Below are 13,059 nucleotides of genomic sequence, written 5' to 3'. Positions count from 1 at the left end.
TCAAGAAAAACAGCTGTATTTGTAGCCAGTGATTAAAAAAAAAATTAAACTTTCAAGTGAAATTTAGTATCTGGGGCGCCTGGGTGGCTCAGTTGGGTAAGCATCCGACTTTGGCTCAGGTCACAATCTCACGGTTTATGAGTTTGAGCCCCGTGTCAGGTTCTGTACTGCCAGCTCAACCTGGAGCCTGCTTCAGACTCTATGTCTCCCTCTTTCTCTGCTCGTCTCCCAGGGGCTTGCACTCTGTTTCTCTCTCAAAAATAAATAAACATTAGAAAAAAATTAAAGAGAAAGAATTTTGGAAAATTTGTATCTAACACCGGGAGCTTGATAGCTTCCCAGATACCTAAAGACTTTTCTTGGGGCGCCTGGGTGACTCAGTCGGTTAAGCATTCAACTTCAAATTAGGTCATGATCTTACGGTTCGTGAGCTTGAGTCCCCCCCTTCAGGTGAGTATGAACCCCACTTTGGGTGAGCCCCACTTCTCTCTCCCTGGCTCTCTCTCTGCCCCTTGTGTGATTCTCTCTGTCTTTCTCTTTGCCCCTATCTCACTTGTGCCCCCCCCTCAAAAAAAAAAAAATCAATCAGTAAATAAAAATAGAAAAGGCTTTTCTTGTGAAGTGGTTAATGATAATAAAGAATGTGGTTTTCTTTTCTGTCATATTGTATTCTGAATTGTGTCAGTTTGGAATACCTGAATAACTCAGTGAATATTTTCCAGTTGACCAATGTATAATGATACAAAATCACATATGGGTAAAAGTGCTAGATAAACCAATGAATTTTAATGCAATAGAACATGAAAAGTTCATTGATATGGTTTTAGAAACCATAGAAGTAACTAGACTTCAGGAAACTACCATTTGTTAAGTTCAGGTGTAGTATCAGGACTAGCAACAGTTACTTGAAATAATTATTGAAATATTCACTTTCCCAGCTATATCTCTGTATGAGGCTAGATTTTCTTCATATACTTATATACTTTAACCAAAATAGTACATCACAGAATCAGTCATAAGAATCCAGCTGTCATCTATAAAGTTATACATTAAAGACATTTGCAAAACTATGTCTTATCCAAGACAAAACTTTTCTTATCAAGTTTTTAATTTTTTCCCATACAGATATTATTTATGTTAACATATCATAAGTTTATTATTCTTTTAATAAATTAATAAATATATTAAACATTTTTCAGATTTAACTTCTAATTTGGTAAATATCAATAGATAAGAACCCAGTTGAAGGAAAACTCTGAAAAATTCTCAAATAATTTTTTTAAAATGTTGTATTTATTTTTGAGAGAGAGAGAATGAGGGAGGGAGGGAGAATGAGTGGGGGAGGGGCAGAGAGAGAGGGAGACACAGATTCCGAAGCAGGCTCCAGGCCCCGAGCTGTCAGCACAGAGCCCGATGCAGGGTTTGAACTCACAAACCACTAGATCATGACCCGAGCCGAAGTCAGATGCTTAACCGATTGAGCCACCCAGGTGCCCCTCAAAATAATTTTTAAAAGTGTAAAGGGATCCTGCAACCAAAAAGTTGGTGAACTGGTTGCTGACCTACAGATCACAATGATGTTTCCTTTTTATTTCTGACATTATGCATTTGTCCTCCTTTCCTTTTTCAAAAAAAAAAGTGGTATCCCAATTTTATATTTAAAAAAATTCGGTCTCCTTTATAGTTTTAAGATTATTTTCATAATAAATCTGTTAAATGATGATAAATACATCTATAGTTGCAGTAACTAATTTTAAAACTCCATAGGCCTAGTACGGTCTATTCATGAATGTATTTCTGTATTTTGTTATGCAAATTACCCCCAAATACTATAAAATTCAGTTAAAAACAGACCCTCCTGGAAGCAGTGACATCCCAGTAGTAAGAGTGCACCTGGTTTCCAGATCTTGGTTTCTAGTAAGTTCTGTACTAAAAGGAACCAGGGCTTCTTGGAGAAATGGCTGATTTAAGGACTGGGGCAAGAAATATATAGATCAGCTTAGAGCATCTTGTAGTGCCGAAAAGTAAGAATGTGCTTAAACAAACTCACAATGATGGGACTATGTCAAAGGGACATAGGAGCCAACTGAAAGAACTCCCAGTGGTCAAAGGTGGAATAATTTGAACAAGAATTGAAGTGTAAAGTTGTATTGGATTATAACCCAGAGTATAAAATAAGTACTCAAGGCTCCATATGGTATAAATAGGTTGTTGAATGAATGAATGAATGAATAATGAAGAGACACAGCTCCTGTGCAGAGTAACTCCAAGTAATTTGTGTTGATACTCCCATCTTCAACAAGGTGGAACATTACTCTCCACTCCTTGAGTGTGGGCTGTGCATAATGACTTCCTTTTAATTTTTTTTTTTTTCCAACGTTTATTTATTTTGGGGACAGAGAGAGACAGAGCATGAACGGGGGAGGGGCAGAGAGAGAGGGAGACACAGAATCGGAAACAGGCTCCAGGCTCTGAGCCATCAGCCCAGAGCCTGATGCGGGGCTCGAACTCACGGACCGCGAGATCGTGACCTGGCTGAAGTCGGACGCTTAACCGACTGCGCCACCCAGGCGCCCCAATGACTTCCTTTTAAAGAGTACACTAATGAAAGGAGATGGAGAGGAGTAACTACAGTGGAGAAATCTTATGAACACTACCTCAGCCAGGTCAGTAGTGATAAGTCATATTGACAGTATGTTTCCAAGGATACGCTGTGATGAAAGGCATTTTTCTCCCTGGTCTTCTCCCAGAAACTCATAATGCCAATCTAATCATGAGAAAAACACCAAAGAAATTGCAGTAGAGGGGCATTCTATAAAATTCTTGACCAGTATTCCCCCAAACTGTCAAGGTCATCAAAAACAAGGAAAATCTGGGAAACTGTAGCCAAAAGGAGCCTAAAGGGATATAGCTAATTATAATAATGGTATCTTGAATAGGATCCTGCAACAAAAAAAAGCATATTCTATAAAAACTAAGGAAATTTGAATAAAGTATGGATTTTAGTTGATAATTACATATCTGTATTAGTTTATTAATTGTAACAAATGTACCATACTAATGTAAGGTATTATTAATATATAACACCAGATGTGGAGTCTATGGGAATTCTGTATTATCTTCTCAATTTTTATCCAAATCTGAAATTGTTGTAAAAAATAAGGTTTATTAAAAAAAACCGAGTCCCGCAAGTATATTTTTAAACCCAGAAATCATGTACTTCACAACTTTTACCAGATGTTTTGCTCATATTCACTCTTAAATACTATTACTCCTGGAGGCAACCCAAGTTTAAAAAAATCTAGTAAAAGAACAATTTGCTTGAGGGTATTGCATAATTGATTCTTATAAACAGACCTAACATTTATTTTGTTGTATTTAATGCCAACTGAATGCCTACTCACAAATGTTAGAAGGTTGTATTTATTATGGTCTTAAGTCTTTTGTTATCGTTTTAAGTTTTTAAGCTTCAAGCCAGTCAAAATTTTTGTTAAAAAATACTGACAATACGTTTGAATGTATAATTTATTACTTAAGAGTCCTTTCTTATTCGAGATAATCTTACCACATTTTAAATTAATTTTTTTATTTGAGTGAAATTAACACACAATGTTACATTAGTTTTAATCTTAACACATTTTTAATAATTTAAGGAGAGATACTGGTTTCAAACAGTAATCTATACCTCTCTTTTTCAGGATAAATTTATCTTAGGCAGTTGAATGGTGATTTTGGTGATCTTTTTATTACTAAAGCAAGTGTCACTGGGGCTGTATATTAGGAAAACAGTATTTATTGCCTCCAGCCCACCTATTTTCTTGTTGGAGGGTGGGGTGGAGAAGCATGTACTGGATATTTTCCCTTAACAGACATACTAGTTTTGACAAAATAAACATATTAATTTGTAGCATTTTAATTAAAAACTGAAAATGTGCATGGTAACAAACCCAATCTTAAACAGTTGCAGCCTTATCCATAGGAGGAACTAAGCCTTATTTGGTTAGCTTAACCTTTGGTCTATTTATAGACGTAAGAAGAAAAAGTTGAGTTCTCTTTCCCTTTGAATTTTTTTTTTTTTTTTTTTTTTTTTTTAAATTTTTTTTTCAACGTTTATTTATTTTTGGGACAGAGAGAGACAGAGCATGAACGGGGGAGAGGCAGAGAGAGAGGGAGACACAGAATCGGAAACAGGCTCCAGGCTCTGAGCCATCAGCCCAGAGCCCGACGCGGGGCTCGAACTCACGGACCGCGAGATCGTGACCTGGCTGAAGTCGGACGCTTAACCGACTGCGCCACCCAGGCGCCCCTCCCTTTGAATTTTTAAGCAGATTTTTGAGTGAACTAGTGTAAAGAAAGAAAATATTTGAAGAAGCTAAATTAATAGCTAAATCATTTCACTAGCCTGTGATGTTCCAAACTCATGTTTTCCGCTTGTGTAATCATACTCCTCTTTTAGCAGAAATAACTACCAAGTAACAAGACCAAAGAAATACCAAATACTTAGACCAAAGATAGGGGCGCCTGGGTGGCGCAGTCGGTTAAGCGTCCGACTTCAGCCAGGTCACGATCTCGCGGTCCGTGAGTTCGAGCCCCGCGTCGGGCTCTGGCCTGATGGCTCAGAGCCTGGAGCCTGTTTCCGATTCTGTGTCTCCCTCTCTCTCTGCCCCTCCCCCGTTCATGCTCTGTCTCTCTCTGTCCCAAAAAATAAATAAACGTTGAAAAAAAAAATTTAAAAAAAACAAAGATACTGGTATTGGAATTGTGTATTACGGGTAATTCAGGTGTTACTCAAAGAAAATACTAATCAATGTTTGGCATCTTTTAAGGTTAAAAATTAAAAGAGCTTGGGAAAGATTTAGAATCCGAAATCTAGCATAAATCTAGAAGTCTATTCACCTTCACCCAGGTCTTTGCCAAGACTGTAAAACTTCAAGGAGTGACAATGCTTGGAGGAAATGATACAGATTGGGTAATGACTTTTAGGCCATTGACTTGCCCAGTTAGACTCTTTGGGCATCACATTTGCTATAAAAACTGCAACTCAAGTGAGTCTTTGAATTTATGTAGTATGAAAAGGAGGACACCTGGTACCACCTAAGTCTTGTGCGTATACTTGCTCGTTTTGACAGCCACTTCTAAGAGAAATTTTGTGCCACCATATGCTAAATTTTTAAGTTTATTTATTTTGAAAGAGCACACTTGTGAGTAGGGGAGGGGCAGAGGGAGAGAGCAAATCCCAGGCACGTCCTGTTCAGCAGGGAGCCCAATGCAGGGCTCCATCCCATGACTGCAAGATCACAGCCTGACCGGATATCAAGAGTTGGACGCTAAACCAACTGAGTCACACGGGCACCTTCCCCCACCCCCCCCCAATATGCTAAATTGTAAAGCATTTTTTATAAGGGCACCCTGGCTGACTCAGGCTGTAGAACATGTGACTCTTGATCTCAGGGTTGTGAGCTTGAGCCCCACGTTGGGCATAGAGATTACTTAAAGCATTTTTCACGAAATAACTGTCAGTGTTCAGACCAATAAGTAATACATTTTGAGCTCCACTTTAAAAAGTAATCTTTATAAATAAGTATTAAGTGGGGCACCTGGATGGCTCAGTCGGTTAAGCGTCTGACTTCAGCTCAGGTCATGATTGCGCACTTGGTGAGTTCGAGTCTTGTGTTGGGATCTGTGCTGACAGCTTAAAGCCTGGGAGCCTGCTTCGGGGTCTGTGTCTCCCTCTCTCTCTGCCCCTCCCCTGCTTGCACTCTGTCACTGTCTCTCAAAAAATAAAACGTTAACAAAAAAAGATTTTAAAAAACCTGCTAAAACAATAAATAACTATTAAGTTACATATGTTAATTAGTAAAATATAAGATTATTTGGTTGTAGTTTTATTAATATGTTTTTATGTTGAAGAAATTCAGGGGCAAAATTTATCAGTAAGTTATGTTGCAGTTTTGAAACATCTAGTACCTATTTATTCATTCATCTGAGTCATCTGATGACCATGACTCTTTTCTCATAAGGTATTTTCTCCATTGGTTAGAATGCAATATATAATTACTGTATTGGAAACACCAGTAGCAACTTGTATCAGTTGGGGTTCTGGCAGAAAATAGGACACTGACAAGTGTAATCTAAAAGAATTCAGTGAAGGGATTATTTGCAGAGTGTAGGCAGGTTAAGGGAAAGGAGCAGGTAATGATGAAGCTGTTACTACTTCTAGGTCTTGAAAGGAACAGGGGAGGAAGTGTTTACCTGAACCCGCAAGAGCCATACTTACTGGAGAGGGTTGCCTGATCGAGGCCATCAGAAAAGCTTTAGCAGGCAATGGAGCCACAGCCAGTCTGTTCTGTTGGTGCTCCATGCAGGTCAGGCTCCTACAAAAAGAGTAGAGTGGCTCTGGAGGGTCAAATGGAAAATAGCCAGCATTGCATATAACTTTTAAACTCAGCCATAAAAACAAGTAAGCAAACAAACTGGGCTTTAAGAAAGAAGAAAAGAAAGAACATAGTAGTAGAAGTTATTTTTAAAAATTATTTTTAATGTTTATTTTTGAGAGAGAAAGAGACAGAGCGTGAGTGGGGGAGGGGCAGAGAGAGGGAGAGGTGCAGAATCCCAAGCAGGCTCCAGGCTCTGAGCTGTCAGCACTGAGCCTGATGCAGGGCTCGAACTCACAAACCATGAGATCATGACCTGAGCCAAAGTTGGACGTTCAACTGACTGAACCACCCGGGCGCCCCAGTAGTAGAAGTTATAAAAACTCAGTTGGGAAGGTTTTAGTGACATTAAACAGGATTATTACAGCCAAAAATCAGCCATAGAATTCAGTTAAGCCTTAAAAGGTTTGTGTGTTTTTTTTTAATTTATTTATTATTTTGAGAGAGAGTGAGTGGGGGAGGGGTAGAGAGAGAGGGACACACAGAATCCCAAGAAGGCTCTGCACTGCGAGCGCAGAGCCTGATACAGGGCGTGAGCCCATGAAACTGAGATCATGATCTGAGTGGAAACCAGGAGTCGGTCGCTTAACCAACCGAGCCAGCCACTCAGACGCCCATTTTTTGTTTTTGTTTTTCTTTTTTTTTTTTTTTTAATTTTTTTTTCAACATTTATTTATTTTTGGGACAGAGAGAGACAGAGCATGAACGGGGGAGGGGCAGAGAGAGAGAGGGAGACACAGAATCGGAAACAGACTCCAGGCTCTGAGCCATCAGCCCAGAGCCCGACGCAGGGCTCGAACTCGCGGACCGCGAGATCGTGACCTGGCTGAAGTCGGACGCTTAACCGACTGTGCCACCCAGGCGCCCCTGTTTTTCTTTTTTTAAAGATTTTACTTTTTACGATAATCTTTATGTTCTTAACATGGGGCTCAAACTTACAGCCCTGAGCTGAGATCAATAGTCTTATGTTCCACCAACTTAGCCAACCAGGTGTCCTCAATTTTTTTTAATTGAGGTAAGTTAGTATATAATATATTAGTTTTAGGTGTGCAACATAATTTGATTATTTGTATACACTGTAGAGTTATCACCACAGTGAGTTTGGTGTCCATCTGTTGCCATGTTTATGTGGGGTATCATGTTGATTGCAGATTTTAGCCATCTTTGCATTGTTGGGATAAATCCCACTTGACCATGATATATGATCCTTTGAATGTATTGTTGAATTCAGTTTGCTAATATTTTGTTGATGATTTTTGCATCTGTGTTCATTATGGATATTGGCCTGTAACTTCCTTTTTTTTTTGTTGTGTCTTTGGTTTTGGTACAGCACAATGCTGGCCTTGTAAAATGAGTTTTGAAGCTTCTTTCCTCTTCAGCTTTTTGGGAGCTTGAAAATGGTGTTAAATCTAATTTGAATGTTTGGTAGAATTTACCAGTGAAGTCTGTCCTGTACTTTTGTTTGTTGCAAGGTTTTCTATTACTGATTCAGTCTTCTTACTAGTGATTGGTCGATCCGGATATTTCTTTATGATTTCGTCTTGGAAGCTGTGTTTCTAAAATTTACCATTTCTTCTGTGTTATCCAGTTTGTTGGCTTATAATTGTCCATTGTAGTCTCTTATGATCCTTTGTATGTTTCTGGTATCTATTGTAACTTCTCTTTCTTTTCTGATTTTATTTCAGCCTTCTCTTTTTCTTGGTGACCCTAGGTAAAGGTTTTTCTGTCTTTTCAAACTAGCTCTTAGTTTCATTGATCTTTTCTATTGTCGGTTTTTAGTCTGTAGTCCATTTATTTCCACTCTGATCTTCATTATTTTCTTCTACCAACTTTGAGCTTTGTTCTTTTTCTTTTTTTTCTAGTTCCTTGAGGTATAAAATTAGATTGATATTTCTTTTGTTTCCTGAAGGAGGCCTGGATCATTGTAAACTTTCCTGTTAGAACTGTTTCTGCTGCATCCCATAAATTGTAGATGGTTGAATTCCCATTTTCATTTGTCTCAAGGTATTTTTTCTTTTTTCTTTTATGTCTTCATTGACCCATTGGCTGTTGAGTAGCATGTTGGTTAATTGTCACAAATTTCTGATTTTTCCAGTTTTCTTCTTAACTGATTTCTAGTTTTATACCATGTAGTTGAAAAAGATGTTTGGTATTATTTCAGTCCTCTTAAATTTGTTGAGATTTGTTTTGTGGCCCACCATGTGATCTGTCTTAGAGAACGTTCCCTGTGCACTTGAGAATGTGTATTCTGCTGCTTTTGGGTAGAATGTTCTGTGTGTATCTATTAATCCATTTGGTCTAATGTGTCATTTAAGGGTGATGTTTCTTTTATTTTCTGTCTGGATGATCTATCCATTGATACAAGTGGGATATAAAATTCCCTGCTATTACTGTGTTGCCATCATTTCTGTCTTTAGACTTGTTAATATTTTCTCTTTATATTTAGGTGCTCCTATGCTAGTCCATGAATGTATATAAATGTTACATGCTGTTGTTGGATTGATCTCTATTATTATGTAATACTCTTTTATTATGCTTTTTGTTTTAAAGTCTGTTTTGTCTGATAGGAGTATGGCCATACCAGCCTTCTTTTTTTTTCCCACTTGCATGGAGTATCTTTTTCATCTCATCACTTTTAGATCTGAAGTGAGTCTTTTGTAGGCAACATATAGATAAGTCTTTTAAAAAAATATCTATTTAGCCATTCTTTGTCTATGATTGGAGAATTTAGTTATTTTAAAGTAAATATTGGGGTGCCTGGGTGACTCAGTCATTTAGGCGTCCGACTCTTGATTTCGGCTCAGGTCACGATCTCACAGTTCACGGGATGGAGCTCCATGTCGGGCTCCGTGCTGAGAGTGCGGAGTCTGCTTGGGATTCTCTCTCTGCCTTTCCCTCACTTGTGAGCCTGTGCGCACATGCACGCACACTCTCTCTCTAAATAAATAAAAATAAATAAAGTATTATTATTTTCTTGAAATGATGCGAAACGTTTCTTTTCTATATCAGACAAGAGCACGGCTAAGTAATCCAACGCTATTGCAGCATTATAAATATCATTCCTTCACCACACTATAAGATTTAAATGAATCTGCACAAGGGTGCATGCTGTATGGAAGGTGTAAGGTTGCTGTTGTCCTGCCAAGTCCTTCTGGTCCCTACCCAGGTCCTAGTGCAACACTTGGTGGTCCCAATGGTTTTATCAAAATAAATCATGTTTAAAAAATAAAGCATTTAAAAAGACAAGTAAAAATGCCTCAGTAACCATATATCCAACTCAGACTTCATCTGTTTAAATGTTCTGTTTGCCTCTTGCTAATAGACCTTTATTTCACTCAAACTGAGTAATAAGTCTTCCATACTGAAGTATGTTCCTTGCCCAATTAATCCAAAGGAAAAAAAACCCTCAAATGATTAGTAAAGAAAAATGTAGGAATTAACACACCCTTTTAATATGTTTTTAAATATTTTGAAGGTTTAAAAAGTATTTAAAGTTTCTAATTTCTGGTGGGAAAACATTATCTGAATAAATACCCGAATGGCAAACCACTGTAAGATGTTTCAGTTGCATGTGGGGCAGAGGGGTAGGAATTCTCTTCATAGCATCCCAGCTTTGTCCATGAGAAGGTCAGAGGTACACTGGTTTATATTATTGTGACATTTGCCAGGTGATCTAAGTTGCTTTTGCTTCAGCAGGGGCTTGATTTGTCAGAAGGGCATTATGCTTGACCTCTGAATTTGGCTGACAATTTACTGATGAGATTCATAACCTTTGGGTTGCTCTGATATTTTGACATATTTGCTGAGTCCTGGGCCACATCCTAGAAGGCCGCCATAACTTCTAGATCCTACGTGGCTGTGAGAACCTCTGGATCACTTAGACTTACATTAAGCCCAGGCATTCCTGCCATTCCAGGCATTCCTCCAGAAAAATTACCAGGCATTCCTGCCATTCCAGGCATTCCTTCAGAAAAATTACCTGGCATTCCCCCCCAGGAAAGCCACCTGGGAAAGAAGCTCTGGCTTCTTCCTCCCTCTGGGTGCTCTCTTGTTCTCTCCAAGCCTTCTTAACCCTTTCTGTTCTTTCTTTGATTTCTTGTTCTTTGTGTTTTCACTCATACTTTATCTAATGTTCAGCAGTTTTCGGGGTCCTCGGTTGAACTTCTTTCAGCATTGCACTAGCATCTTCGTCTTAATCCAGTTTACAAGCAAGGGCGAGGTCACATGCTGCTTCTTCCCAGTGGCCCAGAAGTCTGCATGCTTTCCATCACCACTTGAGAGGCTGAGCTGAATCAGGATTTATTTCAATAGCTCTGTCACAGTCTTGGATGGCAGCATCTGGCTTCTGTAATTTGATGAAGACACTGGCTCTCTTGGCATGCACAATGCCCAAGCGAGGATTCAACTTAAAGGCATGTGTGAACAAGTCAGTGGCTTTCTGTAGTTCACTGTTGTTTAGGGCTTCAGTGGAAGCCACTTTTTTATCATTTGCCTGATCCGTCATTTCCTCGGTTATCTCTACATTTTCATTTCCCATTTTTTGAGAGGCATCAGTATCTGGTTCAGTCACACCTTCATTGTCAATTTCTAGATCACTTTTCCTTACTTGATGGTTCATCTATCTTTATGTTTTCCTCTACCTTCTTACTATGATTTTTCTTCCTTCATACTGTCTTTTGACTTAGTTTTTTGAGTAGCAGGTGGTATTTTACCCCCCATGCTCTCCATCCGCTCCCGCAGGAAGCACATTTCCTCAGTTTGCAGAACACTTGGATCCCGTTTATACATTTTCACGAAGGCCTGGAGCTCGTGCACTTTGTGGGGGTCCGTGGTCGAGAGGCCGTGGCAGGTGGCAGGTGTGGCTGAGGTTGTGACTGCTGCTACTAGCTCAGCATGACCGTGTGGAAGGGCTAAAGGAATTATTGACAGATATGTATTTATTGCTATTTTGTTCATTGTTTTCTGGCTGTTTTTGTAGTTCCTCTCTCTTCTTTTCATCTTCTCTTGCTCTCTTCTCTTGCGTTTTGATGCCTTTCTTTAGTGTTATGTTTAGAGGTTTTTTTTCATTATCTTCTGTGGATTATAGATTTTTGCTTTGTGGTTACCATGTGGTTCATATAGAGCAGCATTTAACAGTATTTTAAGTTGGTAGCAATCTTAAATTTGAATGCATTCCGAAACTCTACAGTTTTGCTTTTCCTTCCCTACATTTTGTGTTTTTGATGTCGAATTTTATATCTTTTTATTTTGTGTATCCCTCAACCATTAATAGTTCTAATTAAATTTACTACTTTTGTCTTTTAACCTTCATTCTAACTTGTAAGTGGCTAATCTACCAACTTTACTATATATTTACCTTTACCAATGAGATTTTTACTTTTTTTTTTTTTAAGATTTTTATTTTTAAGTAATCTCTACACCCAATGTGGTGCTTGAACTTACAACCCCCAAGATCAGGTGTTACACACTCTTTGCACTGAGCCAGCCAGGCACCCCAAATTTTTACTTTGTGTTTTCTTATTAGTTATTGCCTTTTCTTTTCAGCTGAAAGAAGTCCCTTTAACATTTCTTGTAAGGCTGGTTTAGCTTTTGCTTGTCTGGAAAATTTGTTACCTCTTCTTCAGTCTGAATGACCTTGCTGCGTAGAATATTCCTTGTGGGAAGTTTTTTCCTTTCAGCACTTTGAATATACCGTGCCACTTCCTTTGGCTTGCAAAATTTCTGCTGAAAGTTCAGTCTCATGAGGGTTCCTTCATAGGTAACATGTTGTTTTTCTATTGCTACGTTTAATTATCTTTAACTTTTGCCATCTTAATTATAATGTGTCTTGGTGCCAATCCCTTTGGGTTCATCTTATTTGGAACTCTGTGCCTCCTGTACCTGAATGTCTCTTTCCTTTGCCAGGGTAGGGAAACTTTCAGCCATTATTTCTTCAAATAAGTTTTCTGCCCCTTTTTCTTTCTTCTTCTGGGACCTTTTTTTTTTTTTTTTAACTTTTTTTTTAGGTTTATTTACGTTTGAGAGAGAGAGAGCACGAGCAGGAAGGGACAGAGAGAGGGAGACACAGACTCCAAAGGAGGCTCCAGGCCCTGAGCTGTCAGCACAGAGCCTGTTGTGGGGCTCGAACCCACAAACTGTGAGATTATAGCCTGAGCCAAAGTTGGATGCTTAAACTGACTGAGCCACTCAGGTGCCCCAGGATCTTTTTTTTTTTTTTTTTTTAATTTGTTAATGTGCATTTACTTTTGAGAGAGCGCAACAGCATGAGTGGGGGAGGGACAGAAAGAGAAGGAGACAGAATCCGAGGCAGGCTCCAGGCTCCGAGCTGTCAGCACAGAGCTTGACACAGGGCTTGAGCCCATGAACCATGAGATCATGACCTGAGGCGAAGTCGGGTGCTTAACCAACTGAGCCACCCAGGCGCCCTGCCCTGGGACCTTTATAATACGAATGTTGGTTTGCTTGATTTTGTCTTATAGGTCGTTTAGGTTGTCTTTACTTTTAATTTATTCATAGATTGATTGACTGCTGCTCTATTTGGGTGAGTTCCACTACCCTGTCTTGCAGGTCACTGATCCTTTCTTCGCCTTCATCTAGTCTGCTGTTGGACCCTTCTAGTGTATTT

General features: G+C 38.9%; 1 protein-coding gene and 1 pseudogene across 3 annotated transcripts in view; one reads left to right on the top strand and one right to left on the bottom strand.

Annotated features, from left to right (window-relative positions):
• FRS2 (fibroblast growth factor receptor substrate 2) overlaps positions 1 to 13,059 on the top strand; it is a 114,026-nt gene that overhangs the window by 62,371 nt on the left and 38,596 nt on the right. The window lies entirely within an intron of this gene.
• LOC112863829 (hsc70-interacting protein-like) lies at positions 10,154 to 11,644 on the bottom strand (annotated as a pseudogene).

The sequence above is a fragment of the Puma concolor genome, chromosome B4 (assembly GCF_028749965.1).
Source record: "Puma concolor isolate L17-30 chromosome B4, mPumCon1.1.hap2, whole genome shotgun sequence".
NCBI classification, from domain to species: domain Eukaryota; kingdom Metazoa; phylum Chordata; class Mammalia; order Carnivora; family Felidae; genus Puma; species Puma concolor.
Note: the sequence above shows the minus strand (reverse complement) of the source record. Positions and strands in the feature narration are given on the sequence as shown.